The 12,580-nt window shown below is 36.7% G+C and overlaps 1 pseudogene; it reads right to left on the bottom strand.

Moving 5' to 3' along the window:
- Positions 1–660: 660 nt before the first annotated feature.
- On the bottom strand, positions 661–3,726 carry LOC116131164 (annotated as a pseudogene).
- Between the last annotated feature and the right edge of the window lie 8,854 nt (positions 3,727–12,580).

The following is a 12,580-nucleotide window of genomic DNA, read 5'->3' as shown; positions in this document are numbered from 1 at the left end:
ACACAAAAAGATGTCAAGATCAATATCATCAATTTTTTATAAGCCTAAAAGATATCATACAAGTCGCTAAAAGATGTACACTGGTTGATAAATTAGTATATCAAATCATTTTGATTGATGTTTGCTTCATATAGGCCATGGTTCAAGTAAGATGTTGTATTTACCATGAAATATGTACACTACTTCAATCAGGGCCAATACAAAACCCAACTACCTGTTATGCTATATGGAGAACACGATTTGGAAGATACAAAAAGGGGAACTGAGATGCTCCACAGATTGAGCAAATTGGTTGACTCCAAAAAACTTGGGTTGTCAATTTCTCATGTTTTTTACGTTCAACGTGTGATTACAATGCATAATTTAGCATACTTAAAACCCTAGACAAAATCTCAGGTGCTCTACCTATCTGGGCGCTAAAAGCTAGAGTCTCTGATGAACAGATTCCATGAGGTCATGAGATTGGAATTAAGGAAAAGAATCTAGGAGAGTTGCTAACTTCATAGGTCAGCAAAAAAAACACTTAAGAATTGTCAAAGACAATAAAAAAACCACAAAGCCATAGTATAACCAAATTGTATCACATTCTAGTTTTTGTTCATAATGGAAAATCAAACACAATAATGCGGAAAATTTTCATTAGCATAAGAGCTCCATACCCTACATTACAGTCATGGACATAATCGTTGTGCGAGACCTGGATTCTTGCTGTAAGAGCTCTGTCAAGTTGTTTTCCACCTCTGCCTTCTGCTTCTCTAATATTCCCTTGAGGCCTGCTCAAGGAAAAGATATCATCTTATTCCAATCCTTACCTTTTTACAGTCAAAAGAAAAAGAATAGAAAGGAATCCATATCCCCTACTTGATCGGCAGAAAAATAATGAGGAAAAGATATACAATCCCTCAAAGCTCATAATACTTGACCCTTCAATATGTGAAATGAATAGGAACAGAAATATAATTGTTTTTCTTCCTTTCTTTCTTATTATTCCAAAAAATGTATGTGACAACAATTTTAATTTCATCTTCCTTAGAAATAATGAATTTCCTTCCCTTGACAAAGCAAGGAGTTACGAAGGTGAGACACTTTCTGCAACAAACTTCCAATTTCCAATGAGTCATTTCACTCATACCATAGTCCAAAAGCATGATTCTAAAAGAATTTACTAGATTATCACATGAGCATGAGAAAGCGTAAAAAACATAAACAAAACTTGATAGAGGCTAGGTCAATCGATACCATTTACGACTTTAATTCTGGCTGATTGTCATGGCAATAAATAACTGTCCATGCCAATAGCAAGTTCAACATTTTAGAAATTGCAAAATGAACTTTTTCATAGCCTCAATCGAAAGATGAATACCACCTGCCAATATATATGCAGTTTCACATTTCCATCCATGAACAATTGAGGTTCTAGACTGAGATTTCAAGTTAGTTAGTTGTGGTAGCTTATATTATCCTTCTTTCCCTCAGTGATAAAGCGATATAAAAGAGCTGATTGCTTACACACAGAGAAAAATATGGTTTTGTCCAAAGTCCAAATTTGTTATAACAATTTAACCAAAGATATCCTAGAGTCTACCAAAAATAATTCAGCCATCCTGGTTTTCCATAAAAATGTTAAGAAATTGACATATTAACTCATCCGTGCTTAGGTTAGAAAGGTGATCCCATACTATGTCATACACTAAATACAATTAACAATGAAGTTGGATATGTTAATATTAGTAATAGAATATAAAAAGTTGAAAATTGTGAGAAGCAGTAATATAGAAAACTAAGATTGATATGGTTAAAATGACCAGTTAAAGTACTGATGGAAAGCATTTGCTAGGATGTCTAATTTTCATAATGCAATAAATGAAAATTTATAGCAAGAATAAGCAGTTGAGAGGACATATACCTGTAATGCTGCAATTGCAGTTTCACATATCCTTAAATTTCTTCTCTTGTTCATTCATTAAACTGATTGGGCTCCAAAACACGACCATGAGATGGAGTGTTAGACAGTGAGAGTGATAATGAGAGAGACAAACAAAATAGTTAGTCAAATTTAATAATCGACATTCCAGAAGTCTAAAAATGAAATTAGTGAGAGCCACTAGGTTTTCCAGTACTTACGTTCTCCCTGCAAAATGATAAGGAGAAGAGGGTTAACCATGTAATCTGTTCTCACAGAAATTAATATGCTAAAAAGAAAGTGGACAACAGCTACTCATTTAAGATCCAAAGCTAAAGCAGTCTTATTACCAAACCACCAAACAGAAACTGGTTAATTTCTTAGATTAAAGAATTGATCTGAGTAAAGCATGCTGAAATAAAAAGGCTCTAAATTGATAACTATGGATTTGTATGTATTTGTATCATCAGGCAATTGGCGCAGCTCCTCCAAGGTTAAGTAAGCACGCTTCTTCTCCCCTTCTTTATTTCATCTGGTTCTGCACCTGAAAGCAACAAGATCACTCACTTCAGTTTAAGAGTCAAAACTATCTTCTATCACTAAATAAATGCATCATGGCAAAACTATCTTAAAACTATCTTCAATGGAATCTTCAATTGATAGAAATACATCCAGTGACGTAAAACAGTAATTAGAAGACAAAGAGAGGTGATGTAATGTTTACTAAAGCACCACCCTAAACACCAAAAGACAACAAGACAATCAAGGGCAGCAAACATATGATCCAACTGAAATGGCATCAACATTACAAATGTCCAGAAGATTTTCTTGAAAGAGTACAAGAATTAGGATCTTCACAGGGCCGCATGGGCAACTCCAAATGGAGCTTCAACATATGAGGTGCAAGTAAATAATCAAAAAGTTAAATTTTCACATTATAACCACAAAGTAAAATAAGTCAAAACCTGACATCAATCATTATATTTCACTAATTTTTTATGACAAAAGAAATCCTATTCAGAGGAACTTATTCGAAAATAAAGAATTCATACCTTAAAGCTATAACATCAGCGCTTAATGAACGAACAATTACACCAACATTGATCTAGTGTCATATTTTTACATGTGAAGAGGAACTGATACTAAAAAATCCTTCCCCTTTCAGAAGCAGCCTTCAATTCACCTCTTTGCCAAACGTTTGGAAGAGTGCATAGCTAAAAAATTCCATTCATTCTACATCTCTATCCCCTCCATTTTCCTTCCAAACAATCATAAGAGAAGGAAATATAATTTTCCTTCCCCCTACTCCCTAGGCCTTCCTCCAATATTTTCTTGAGAAAAAAGGAATAAAAACAATCTTGCTTTGGCTTCAAATCTTCTTCCTTAAAACTAAAACTTAATTATTTTCTACTTTCAAAGCATGCCAAGAGTAAACACCAGCTAAATCACAAAACAAGCCAAGTGAAAATGCGTGAAGCGAGGGAAAACTCATATCAGAACCATAAAAGTAATCAATTGCGAAGAAAAGTAAAAGAGACTGACCTGCTTCAATTTGCCAGTAGTTTCAATCATGCGACCTTTAATCTCCAGAAATGCCTGTTTTTTTAATCAAATGATTTCAGATCAATAAAGAAATTTGTAATTTAACAAATATGAATCAATGATAATCTATGGCTGTTCTTACGGTTCTGTTGGCTTCGTCAGACATTGTAGAAGATACTCCAGTGCCGATCTGTTGATTCTTTTGAACTTCAAAGCCCTATTATTCAGGAATTTTTTTAAATAGCTCTTTCGGCCTTGGTTTAAGTAGGAAGGGCAGCCCACCCTAGACCTGGAGAGGGACCGGTCTGGACCCGATTGGGACCGGTCTGGACCCGATTGGGACCAGTCCCCCAGGAGAAATTTCAGGTCCTGGGCCCATCTGACCGGTCCGATCCTATGGTCTAGAAAATTATTTTTCACCTCCAAATTTTTTTATATTTAGGAGCAAAAAAAATTATGTAACGGGGTTTATGTAAATTTTAGGGGCATGAAAAATTTATTTCCACCTTGGGAGATTAGTAAATTTTTAATTAATTTTAAAAAATAATAAAATAATTAATGGTTAATTATAATTAATAATTATTTATAAATATGGGGATTTAAATTTAAACTTTAAAGAATAATTTAATTAATTAATTTTAACATAAATGTAATATTCACACTTAACAAATAAACAATTAAACAAATTTTTTTTATTAAATTATTTATTGTCAACAATATTTATATCGTTCAAATCTGTGATCCTGAAGAGTTCAAGTAGTTCGAGATCTTCAAAGTATTGTTGTAGTCTTCTCTCTACATGAGTCCAATCTCATAAACAAGTTATCACTTCAATCGTCTCATTGGTTAAAGGGCATCTTTTGTCTTCAACAATCCGACCACTCGTTGAGAATGCTGAATCGGATGCAATTGTAGAAACTGGCATAAATAAAATATCACGTGTCATTTGGGCTATAATTGGGAATCGACTTTGATGTTGTTTCCACCATTGAAGCACATTTATCTCATGTTTCTCCTTCTTCGGCATGTAGGATATGTCCATTTGTAGGTAGTGATTCAGCTCATTTGGTCCATGTATATACACGCTGAAGTTGCTACTTCCGCCGCCATATTTCATATACGTCCACATGCTTGATTCTTGATAGTTGTCTTCATTAGGGTCATGTTGGTCGTCTCTACTGGACGTTTCAGTTCCATTGTATCTGCTCTGATATAAAGAAAAAATGTTTCCAATTTTTCCTTAAAGTTAATCAAATAATACGTATAATCATGTCTTAAATGCTGGCCTATCTCAATAACTATATAATTAACTACATGTAATTTAAATCTAGGATCTACAATAAGGCCATGAAATATCTAACCAATATTTTTCGGTTTTTTTTTCCATCTTTGAAACAATTTCCATTAAGACGTCATTATATCTATATTTAGCAAATGTTTTAGAAATTTGAAGTAAAATACCTAATGTTAAATTAGTAGTATGATAATAAATACTACTTAATGTATTAGTAGAATAAAAAAGTTTGTAAACTGTCCAATCATCATAGTTGACAACTTCCTACGGATTCTTCCTATTGACAAAATCTGTAATTTATCTTGCAGTTGGCAAAACTTTTTCTAACATCAAGGAGGTATAGTTCCAACGGATAACGGATAGGCTACCTTTAATGTTTCTGACTTAACTCTTTTTGATGATGCAGATTCGAGGACGAATCCATTTCAAGAGAGAAGGTATGATGAGGACATGACTGAGTAGCCTGTTGTCATAAAGCCGACACAAGATCCTCTTCACGTTTCAGTGGGCTCAATTATGAGGAGTCGAGCTTAAAAGATGCAACGTGCCTCGTCAAGTGTAATTGAAAAACTTAAAGCCAATGAAGTAATGCATGAAGCCAAGTATGCCTTAGAGGGATCCAAAAAGATTGTTAGCAAGATTAAAGACCAAGTCCAAGTTTGAGGAATTAAAAACCGATTCTTGCTAGCCCTAATTGGGTCCAAGTTGGCGTCCAAGTCTTTGTTCATGGGGCTTAATAATTGTTATTTTATATGGGTTTTTTAAGACTTAGTTTGGTATAATGGGCTGGAGCTATTTATTCACTAAAGTGCAAGTCTTTTATTATTTTTATTAGTTGGGTTTGAGTTAGTTATTAGGGTTAAGACCTATTAATAGGTTGTTAGCCTTATTTTAGGCTAATTAGTTTATTATATATAGTTGTAAGCTGTTTTGGCCGCACACTTTTTAGGTGGAATAATTAAATATTTCAATTTTTTTTCAAGATTACATCTTAATCTCTAGAACCCATCAAGAATCACTAATTCTTGTGACATTTTTCCACGAAACTTATCAATTTAAATCAAGATTGTGGCATTTCAGATTATCTATACTAACGTTTTGACGATAGATTCATTTTAGGTTGCGGTTCTTCGAATTCTAATTGTTCCTAGATCTTTATGTTCTTGATCGACGAGTTTCTTTGCAAATCGGAGTTCGCGTCACCCCTAAGGTTTCAAACAATATTGTAAGTCCCTTTAGGTACGAGAAATTCTTTTAACCTCCTTTCAAAATTCAGATTTGCAAAATCATTACTTAAATTGAATTTGAACATGACATCAAATGGTCAAAATTAACATAATCAAGGGAGATAAGTGATGAGTTCAGGAAATTTGACTATTTGAGTGGTGCTTGTGGATGATTTCTAATAGTTTTGGGGTCTTATATATTTCTTTAAACTTTAAGGATGACCCGTAATGAAAAACAAATTTGGTCTATCTGCCCTGTTTCCGTTACTTTTTGCACAAATCAATTAAATTAACCGATTGGGATTAGAGCAAAAGTAAATGCCTCTTGAGACGTTAAACTGAGTTTATTTCATTGGAGCCTATGAGAAACTAAAAAAGACCGTTTATGAACACATGCATTAATGGATGACCTTTTGAAAGTTTTATTGGTGCAGTGATGAGTTATTAATCTATTAAGTTTTTTGCACTATACATTCAGTGTATCAAACGTACAACCCTATACTGAGGCGTTGTAATCAGGGGTGTTTAAAAGCGGTTAATCGAACAGGTTAATCTCTTTTCTGAACCGAACCGGTTTTTCGGTTTAGGAAAATTCTCAAACCAAAACCGAACTGGTTTGGAGGGAAAACCTTAACCGAAAAACCGGTTAACCACTTTTTTTAAAAAAAAAAAAAAAAAAAAAGCTATTAACCGATTTTGAACAAGTTTTCCTTTTTTTCTATGAAACTTTTTTTTTTTTAATTTTTTCCTAAATTAAATTGTAAATATAAACAATATATATCCTAATAAAAATTAAACATTCATACATATACATTGACCACTACTAACAATACATTAAAAATTGATATAAATAAAAATCTTAAATGAAACTATTTTTTTATTTAATATATCATATATATATATAACTAGTTCAAAAAACCAGTTTCGGTTAACCTTTTTTATTTTTTCCCGAACCGAAAATCTGGTTTTTTGAATTTTGTGAACCGTAACCGAACCGTATTTTCAGTTCGATTATCGATTTAGTTTTTGCATTTTTTTGAACACCCCTAGTTGTAATCGTTTAGTGAAATATAGAGAGAAAAATAGAAAGAAATTCAATACTCTGTATATTATTTTGTCTCTTTACTTATTCTTCCTACTTTATCTCTCTGTTCTATTACTTTAGTTTTATAACAAAATTATCAAATACCTCCTATCTAAGGGCTTTTTTTATAAGATATTATAAATGACATAATTTTTTTTTTGGGGGGGGGGGGGGGGGGGGGGGGGGGGGGTGTGATGGGGGTGGTGTTAAAAAGGTGTTAAAAAACATTAATCAACTGCCCATATCGTAAACGCTTATAACTAGGGGTGGATAGGTACTCGTGGAAACCGGAACCGGCCGGTTCCTAGGACTTGGGATCGGACCTGGAACTGGCCGATTCCAGTTCCTAAAAGCCTAGAAACGAAACCTGAAACACAGGTTCCAATTTGATTTCGGGTACCTAGGAGAATTATTATTACTCCAACTATTCACAAAAATGACAAATACATCCCTAAAAAATTACAAGTACACCTCAAAAGTTTATTAAAGTTACAATTCAGTCTGGTTCCTACTTGAGTATCGCGTCTGGGTCCTGGTTCCCGATTTAGTTCCAGTTCCTATATGTGGTGGAACTAAAACTGGGATCGCACAATATCGGTTCTAATTTTTTAGAACTGAAACCGACCTTGTGTTGGAACCCAGGTACTTGTCGGTTCCGATTCTACCCTATTTTTTGCCACCCGTACTTATAACCAACAATTTTAAAAATTACAAAATACCCTTATCTCTAACCTCCACACACTTAAGTAGATACACCCCATTTTTCCCTCCATTCATTTTCCACACATTACACCATAAACGCCATTATGTTACACCATAAAAAGCAAAGCAGTGAGATCATCAATTTGAAATAAGTATTAACTTCTAGTGTTTCTCTCTACTTCGTAGTTGCAAAATGAATTAGTTTATTATGTGGTGTCAAAATTGAAATTGTGTTTATGGTAGTTTGGTACTGTATTCTTGTTAGATATTTGTAACTTATATGATATAGTCTTTTTGTTGTTAACTTTAATATATAATCAATGGTTCTTCCAGCTCTACGGATTCTAGTGCAGGGGTGATATATATTGGCTAGTCTAAGGAACTTGGGGCCCTTTTGGAACACAATTTTCCTACCTTATTCCCTATCCTATCCAAAATACACATTTATTTCCTTATTCTCAATATATTATCTATTTATTCAATTCTTTTAACTCTTTAGGTTTGTTAATTAACAAACAACAAAAAAAAAAAAAAAAATTAGAAATTGACAAAAACACCCCACTAACCAACATTTGCTAGATTCTAGCTACCGCCGTCGAAAGTTGGCTAAAATCTGGTATAATTGCGCACTATCAACTGGATCTGGCCGAAAGTGTACCGATCTAGCCCTTTCTTGCTAGATCAACCATGGATCTGGTCGAAAAAAGCCAGATCTACGGTCAAAGATCTGGTCATTGATGGCCAGATCTTTGGCCGTAACCAGTCGTCAACGACGGATATGACGACCAAATGCGATCAGATCTAGTCGTAGATCTGACCTTTTCCGTGGATTTGGTTGGAAAATGTTATATCGATGCACGATCAGCCAGATCCAGTCGGTTGTGTGTTGATACGACGACTCCGACCACCCTCTGGTGGTGGTGGCGACTGTTGGTATTTAATGGGTAGGTGGGGATATTTTTGTTAATTTTTAATATTTTATTATAAAAATGTTTTGTAAATAGATAAACCTAAGGGAGTATTTTTTTTTTTTTAATTTTTAAATCCTAAATCATAATAATCATTCAAATTTTAAAAAAAAAAATATTATTCTAAAAAGTTAAGAAGCAAGCGCACCTTGGAGATTAGAAGCTAAAACTGTAGACAGTTTTCTTAAAGGTAGCATTTGGTTCAGGGTGATATAAGATTAATCCTGTAATCTTTGTTTAATTTTCAAGATTCCCTCATTTGGTTGTTAAGTAATAAAATATTACATAATCTTTTATTGCAAATAGTGTTTACTATTGGTAATATTGGGGGTAATCATATTACCTTCCCAATGGGTGTTAATATAAGATCACCGAGGTAATATTAATTTTGACCCTATTTTGCCATTAATATTTTATCATTTCGGACATATTTGCCCTCATATGTCTACCAAATAACAATTACCCAAACCCCCTACATTTGAGAATTTAGCTAACACACCCCAGCCACAAAAAAGTTTAAAAGTTGACAAAATACCCCTAACCATCCAAGACCACTGCCGGCCGCTAGCCACCACCACTGGCCACTGGTGAAAGTCGTCATATCGGCACAAGACTGGCAGGATCTTGCCCGTCATGTGTCGATAAGGATGTTTCCGGCCATGGATTTGTGAACCATGGCCTGAAACGACAAGATCTGGCTGTTTCACAACCAAAGATGTGGTCGTGAAACGTCATAGATCTGGCTGTGAAAAGGCTAGATCTTTGGCCGTGAAATGGTCGTCGTTTCACGGCTAAAGATCTGGTCTTTGGCTGTGAAATGGCCATATTAACGGCCAGATCTAGCTGTGAAACGGCCATATTCACAGCCAGATCTGATTATCTTCGTTGATGACTTTTTTACATTTCCTTGCTTTTTTAATAGATAGGAATTTAACCCTTTACCCTCTTCATTACATAGTCCTTGCTAACCATGCACTTGTCCCTGCAAAAGGTTCAGCTAGGGGCTAGTGAAGGGCTGGTCGAGTTAAGAGAAGAGAACGTGCAGCTTAAACGGGACTTAGAAGCTGCACAAGTAGAGAAAAACCTATCCATTGTTCAGACGAACTAATATCTATCTAAGAAGAACGATGCGCTTCACAGAGTAGAGTTCCAGAAGGCTGAGCTGGAGAAGAGAGGTGAGGAGGTTAAAAAGCTCTAAAGGACAGTGGCCAGACTTACCAAAGAGGCTGGCGAGAAAGATCTGGGGCTACGAACGAACTCCGAGCGAGCCTTGCGAGCAGAGCAAGAAAGAGCGCAGTTGTGGGAAGCCACCAAAAAGCAGAGGTGGGCACTGGAGGCCGAACTTTAATTCACCCAAGGTTGCGTCGCTTTGCTGAACGAAGAGATACAGCGACAAGAGTTGGAGATTGAGAGGAGGGCTGCCGACTGGTCTATCCAGTTCATCTATGCCTTTCGCTCGAAGAATCCTACCATAGATCTCACTGATCTCCCAGAGGATTACTCGAAGATCCTTACTTCCATGGCGCGGGCTGAGGACTAAGAGGCAGGTTAGGGGCTTGATTCGGAAGATGAGCATCCGAAGGAGTATGTCCCGGAGGAACCTACGGCTGACTAGGAGATTGATGACCAACCTGGGGATACCGAGGTCACACCTCTGGGGCTTGGGGATGAAGGCCAGTGATTGCTTCTGCTTTTTACTGCTGTTTCTGTGCTCACAAATATGTACTTATTTTTATTTTATAATGAATAAAGAGATCGTTTCCCTTGATCATTTGTGAGTACTTATAATTTTTTGTACCCCACAAATGTTACACATGTGGAAACGAGATCGCTTTTTAACTGTTTACAATAATATTCGCACAAATAATATCTATGCGAACATAACTATATACATGTGAGAAAAGGTATTACAAAAGAGCTTATGCTATTTACAAGGCTTAAAAAAGTAAAGTCTTTACAAAAGAATTAAAAATGAGTTCGGAATTACTGATAATAGGGGCGAAGATGTTCAGCATTCCAAGCTCGCGGTACTTCGGAACCATTCAACCTTTTAAGGTGATAAGTCCCCGGTCTTATCACTTTCGCAATGCGGTACGGGCCTTCCCAATTCGGTCCCAATACTCCTACACTTGGTTCTCTCGTACCGAGAAGAACTTCTTTCAGAAGAGATCGTCGACCTGGAAGTCTCTTCTTCTAACCTTAGAGTCGAAGAACTTTTTCACGCATTGTTGGTAAGCTGTTATCCTTACCTGACCCTTGCTGCAACTTCAACTAAATCTAGACCTGCGTGCATAAGTATCTCATTGTCAGCTTCATTGAACAGGCCTCTCCGAAGTGAACAGTTCCTACCTGCATAGGTATCATTGATTTGCAGCCATATGCTAGCGAGAAAGGTGTTTCTGAGGTAGAGGTTCTTAGAGTTTTCCTGTATGTCCACAGAACTTCGGGGAGATTGTCGGCCCAATTACCCTTAGCGGCGCTAAGTTTGGCTTTCAGAGTGTGCTTGATGATCTTGTCGACAGCTTTAACTTACCCATTTGCTTGCGGTCTTGCGACTGAGGCAAACTTTTTGTGGATCCCCAGCTCATCGCAAAACTGCTTGAATTACTTGTTATTGAATTGCTTTCTCAGAGATGAAGGTATGAGGAATTCCATAGTGGCACACAATATTTTTGAAGACGAAGTACTTGAGCTTTTTGGTGGTGATTGTGGCCAAAGGCTCGACTTCGACCCACTTGGTGAAGTAATCTACCGCAACCACTGCATACTTGACTCCTCCCCTAACAACTGGCATGGGTTAAATAAGAGCGATTCCCCATATGGAGAACGGCCAGAGGCTGGTCATGGTTATTCGTTGGTGAGAAAGAGCTCGCGGTATATTCGCGAACCACTGGCACTTGTCACACTTTTTCACAAAGTTGAAGGTGTCCTCTTAGAGTAGGGGCTAGTTATACCCTTAACGAATAACTTTGTTGGCGAGAGATCGTGCGGTCGTGTATTACCACAGATCCCTTCATGTATCTCCCTTATGATGTAGTATGTTTCCTCATCAGTTACACATCGAAGGAGAGGGGTGTTAAACCTTCACTTTTATAATTGATCTCTTATAAGTGTGTAAACCAGCTCTAGTTCGCATGGTTCTTACCTCGATTTTATCGTTAGGCAAGGTCCCATCCCAGTGATACTGAAGATTGGGGTCATCCAAGAAACTGACTCGATCACATTCATGGCTTGTTCGGGTGACTTGATACTAGGGATCTCTATGAACCGAACAGGAATACTCTCTGGCGCATCTGAGACCAGTGATGAGGCTATCTTTGCTAAGGCATCCGCAACAGAATTACTATCTCTAGGGATCTGCGTGATCACAAAGTGCTTAAATGGCTCAAGCAGGGCCTTAGCTTTCTTTAGACAATCGATCATGTTTTCTTCTTTGGCATGATATTCTCCCACGATTTAGTTGGCAACGAACATAGAGTCGTTGTGGATGCTGATCACGGTTGATCCCATTTCTCTTGCCAATCGAAGACCAGTGAGCAGAGCTTCATACTTACCCTCGTTGTTGGTCGCCTTGAACCCAAATCGAAGAATGCCATGAATACGAGTCTCTTCAGGACTAAGGAGGAGAAGGTCTACCCCAACCCTTTTCTTGTTCAAAGATTCATCGACGTAAGGCTTCAGGTCGATAGAATTTGGACAGTTTCCTGGGTGACTTCGCTGGCCTATTGCTCGGATTCCTTAATCGGTTTATATGAGAATTCCAAAATGAAATTGGCAATAGCTTGCCCTTTGATGGTTTCCTTCGATCTGTACTGCAGATCGAACTGACTTAGTTCCATGGCCCACTTGAGCAACTTACCC

This window comes from Pistacia vera, unplaced genomic scaffold, assembly GCF_008641045.1.
Source record: "Pistacia vera cultivar Batoury unplaced genomic scaffold, PisVer_v2 Contig23, whole genome shotgun sequence".
In the NCBI taxonomy this organism is placed as follows: domain Eukaryota; kingdom Viridiplantae; phylum Streptophyta; class Magnoliopsida; order Sapindales; family Anacardiaceae; genus Pistacia; species Pistacia vera.
This window is presented reverse-complemented; position numbering and strand designations above follow the sequence as displayed.